The sequence below is a fragment of the Bos javanicus genome, chromosome 1 (genome assembly GCF_032452875.1).
Source record: "Bos javanicus breed banteng chromosome 1, ARS-OSU_banteng_1.0, whole genome shotgun sequence".
Lineage (NCBI taxonomy): Eukaryota > Metazoa > Chordata > Mammalia > Artiodactyla > Bovidae > Bos > Bos javanicus.
The window spans coordinates 72265665-72270767 of NC_083868.1; positions in this window are offsets into that span (position 1 = coordinate 72265665).

The following is a 5103-nucleotide window of genomic DNA, read 5'->3' on the forward strand; positions in this document are numbered from 1 at the left end:
TAGGTTGGGCGGTGAGGTGTGACTGTAGGAGGAAAAGGACCCATCTTCATAGTCCTTTCTCCAGTCCCAGCCGTTCCCTGGTGGGGAGGATGCTGTGCTTTGTGGGGAGTCCAAAGCCTTGGGATCTGAGGACTTGCCTGGACGCAGGGCTGGGAAAAACCAAATACAGGTAGAAGTACTTTCCACAAGAGACAAAAACGTTCTGAAGCAACAAAAGCCTATGCAGTCTAGAGAGAGCCTGAGATAGTGTATGTGCGAATTGTTAAGTGCTACACACACCCTTTTTAATGGGCTTGTTATTCTCTGCAGATTTGGACACCATGTAAGGGAGGCCCAGGTGTCCCATGAAGGCTGTCTTGGGCCAGGGCTCACAGGAAAGCCCCCAGCCTGGCTTGCGGGTGGTTCTCTCCTGCTGTGTTCTTCTCGCCCAAGGTTTTCTTGCAGAGCCCTGGTTTTCTGTGTAAAGGGGAAGGACGGTTTCTAAATGACAATTCTATAATCTTTAGTTTTCTGGTCACAACCATTCTCAGCTGGAAGTCACAAGGGCTTGCTCTGTGAGCAAGTCGGTGTTACCTAGTCCAAGCTTGCTCTGCTTGCCACACGACAGGCCAATAAATCAAGAGACGAAGCGTTGAGGCAAGGAATATGACTTTATTCAGAAAGTCAGCTGATGGCAGACTAATGTCTCAAAATAACCATCTTGTTGGGATACCAGGTTCTTTCATAGAACCAGAGAGAGAGCGGTGAGGAACTGAAGTCAAAAGGCAGAATAGAAACAGAGAAGCAGTAAGGTAAAAAGGGCTATTAGTCTTGCAAAACAACTCTGGGAGGGGATGTGTTAATCTCTTCTTTCTCCTTTCTTTTTTTTTTAAAATTTTATTTTATTTTTAAACTTTACATAATTGTATTAGTTTTGCCAAACATCAAAATGAATCCATCACAGGTATACATGTGCTCCCCCTCCTGAACCCTCCTCCCTCCTCCCTCCCCATACCATCCCTCTGGGTCCTCTCCTTTCTTGCAGCCATTCACAGGTGGGCAGGGTCAGATTATCTCTTTATGAGCTGAACAAAAGACACTTTAGTTTAACAGTCAGGCAGAGGGGCAGAGTCCTTTGAGGCAGACTATTGAGAGTCCCTTGGACTGCAAGGAGATCCAACCAGTCAATCCTAAAGGAAATCAGTCCTGAATATTGCTGAAACTCCAATACGTTGGCCTCCTGACGCGAGGAACTAACTCATTGGAAAAGACCCTGATGCTGGAGAAGATTGAAGGTGGGAGGAGAAGGGGATGACAGAGGATGAGATGGTTGGATGGCATCACCGACTCGATGGACCTGAGTTTGAACAAGTTCTGGGAGTTGGTGATAGAGAAGCCTGGTGTGCTGGAGTCCATGGAGTCGCAAAGAGTTGGACACGACTGAGTGACTGAACTGAACTGATTATGTATGATTATAATAACAACAGCAACAAAAAGCAAGCCAAAGAAACAGTTCCAACATGGAGTCAGAATTGATTCTTCTCTACAACATGGGAACCCTGAGGCTCAGGGAGGTTAAATACCTTGCTGGAACCAGACTAGAACCCTCGCCGACTCACTCTTAGGCAGCACTCCCACACTGCCCCAGCTGCCTCCTCTCACCAGAGGGCTATTCACCTCCTCAGAGAAGACCCAGAGCTGAAAAGAAAACTCTGCCTGGGCCAAAAAGCTCTAAACTTGGCAAGAGCCTCAAAACAACAAGAAAAGGAAAAGGAACAGAAGCAAGCATACCTCTGGGCCCTGTGAGCAGTCCCTCAGTCCCTAAGTGCTGAGTCATGTCCAACTCTGTGTGACCCCATGGACTGTAGCCCACTAGGCTCCTCAGTCCATGGGATTCTCCAGGCAAGAATACTGGAGTGGGTTGCCCTGCCCTTCTCCAGGGGATCTTCCTGACCCAGGGATTGAACCCATGTCTCTTAAGTCTCCTGCATTGGCAGGCAGGTTCTTTACCACTAGCACCACCTGGGAAGCCGGTCCCTGAGGCAGGGCCAAACCAATATCCATCTGCCCTCTGACTTGGGCCTATGGGATGGACAAAGAGGTCAGCTGCCTGCCACTCTAGCACCCCCAAACTTCTCTTCATCCAGACAGTATGGCAGAGCTCAACTGGGGTGATTATGCACCACCAGTGCTCCTGTGTCCCAAGTGAAATGTAGCCATCTGTGTCTTAGCTGGAGAACAAATAGGAGATGGTTCCACATAAAGCCCAAAGGAGCCTGGCAGGTCCACACACTTGGCACACAGTGGCTCCTCCTCCTCCCACTGCAAGGAATAGTGCAATCCACTGCCCATCTGTAAAGTGACCCAGAGGTCCTCCCTTGACAAACCATCCAAGCCAAGCATCCTCAGGGGCTATGAGTCATGCTGGTTTGTGGCACATTGAAGGCCTCCGTAATGGCAGAACCAGTGTTTAATGCAGATATGAATTTACTCACCCTGCTGAGCACTAGCTCTTTCTACAGCTAGAGTGTGAGCATCCTGCGGACAGGAACCATGACAATCCACTTAAGGCAGATGCTGGGTGCTTTAGGGAGTACTCTTCCAATCCAGGGCTTCCCAGGTGGTAAAGAACCCGCCTGCCAATGCAGGAGACACAAGAGACCAAGAGACATGGGTTCAATCTCTGGGTTGGGAAGATCCCCTGGAGAAGTGCATGGCAACCCACTCCAGTATTCTTGCCTGGAGAATCGCATGGACAGAGGAGCCTGGTGGGCTACAGTCCATGGGGCTGCAAAGAGTTGGACACAACTAAAGCAGCTTAGCACACAACACATAGCACATACACTCCCAATCCAACTATTTCTTCACCTCACCACTGAACTGAATTAAGCTACTTCTCTTGGGAGAAATTGTTATTCTGGGACACAGAGAGGATCCTTGGATGTAACAAGTCAACATTTTGAAACACTATAATCATCAAAAGGCATCTGTTTATTATTTTAAAATAACTCCTAAAGAAAAGACCCTTCACCAGCGGTTCTGAGTGTCTACCAAGAGCACACGTTGTCATATTTCTTCTTTGTTTCTTTATCAAGAACCTACATTTTTTTCCCCTAAGAGAGTGCCTTTCTCAATGTGCTTTACCACCCGTGAGAAACTGGATTGTGCAAGTAGGGAGGTCAGGGTGAGAACAGGCTGTTATTACACTCCTCTTAACCTTGAAAATCATCTTTTAACTATCAGGGAATGAGACAAAATATCCCTGAGATTTTTATGTGTTTTCCTTGCTGGTAGATTTCTTCTATTGCCAAAATGTCCCCAGGCCCCAACCTATGGCTACAAAGAAGTTCGTGTTAATATAAGTCATATTTTAATTTTCTGTCACCCACACCCACATGATTGAGGATCTCGGCCCACCCCGCCAGCATCTCCCACTGCCCCACTCATTTCTGGGCATCCCCCAAGTGGTAGCCTGCTCAAGGTCAGCTCCCTCATGCACTACACTCCAGCCACCACCATTCACACTTCCCAGGATTTCATGGCTTTCTGGTTTCATCACTGAACAAGACAGATCCCAGAAAGGACTCATGAGGCATAACTACTCTGCTAAATTGCATCAAAATAGGCTATGGTTTTTCTAGTGGTCATGTATGGATGTGAGAGTTGGACTATAAAGAAAGCTGAGCACTGAAGAATTGATGCATTTGAACTGTGGTGTTGGAGAAGACTCTTGAGAGTCCCTTGGACTGCAAGGAGATCCAACCAATCTATCCTAAAGGAAATCAGTCCTGAATATTCATTGGAAGGAATGATGCTGAAGCTGAAACTCTAATACTTCAATACTGATTGAATCTTCAATACTGATTGAATCTTCAATACTGGTTGAATCTCCTTGAGAGTCCCTTGGACTGCAAGGAGATTCAACCAGTCCATCCTAAAGGAGATCAGTCCTGGGTGTTCATTGGAAGGACTGATGCTGAAGCTGAAACTCCAATACTTTGGCCACCTGATGCGAAGAGCTGACTCATTGGAAAAGACCCTGATGCTGGGAAAGATTGAGGGCAAGAGGAGAATGGGATGACAGAGGATGAGATGGTTGGATGGCATCACCGACTCAATGGACATGGATTTGGGTGGACTCTGGGAGTTGGTGATGGACAGGGAGGCCTGGCGTGCTGCGGTTCACGGGGTCACAAAGAGTGGGACACGACTGAGTGACTGAACTGAACTGAAGGCATAACCCTCCCAAATGACCTCTTTCTCAGGACTATGCCTAGAAAAAAAGTTTCACAATTTAACTGCATAATCTTAACTGAGTAAGACTATATGTGGGGAACCCAGAAAATGAGTAAAATTTGGAGGAGATAGAATCTAAGGTACATTTTCTTCTTTTGCTTTTTATTACAATTGATTATTTTCTTCCAAGATCTGTTAATGTGAGAATTATTTGATGATGAAATGATTAATTCAAGTAAGTGATTCTATGCATAGTATCAGCGTGATAACCAGCCCTCAAGTCCTTGAAACTTTCTTCCCTGGAAACAGGGTTCTCTATCCTTGTCCCAGGCCACTTTCAATCTCTGTAAACCATTTAACCTAGACTTACAACCTGCTCGTTGCTGCTTTTCAAAACTCTCATTCCAGCCACAGTTATTATTTTTAAAAGATGTTTATAAAGTTGAAGTTAACGGCAATTATGCTTGTAGAGAAGACTTAGCTTTTGTGCAGTTCCCGGTGTGTGGGGGGTGGGTACTGGAGGGGGATACACCTCTCTCTCCCTGTTTCCACCTCTTGCCTGCTTGAAATAGGATTTGCATCTCTGTGGGTGGGTTGTGGTTAGTGCAAACCTAATCATTTCTCCCCTAGCCTCAGAAATCTTTATGTTTTGTCATGAACCTTTGCAAGAAGTTTCCTCACTGACAATTGTTTCTCTTCCCTAAACAGTGGGAAGTGTTGTCACCCCACCTGCCAGTGCCTGAGTCTCCCTGCTTTAGATGCAAGAGGCTCCCCAGTGTGTGTCTGTTCTTAGTTCTCAGACTGATCAGACTGCTATCCCAAGGGAACTGATAGAGCCTTGGGGTTGGTGTTACACGTGCTTAGAAGAAACACAGAGGGAAAGCTGCA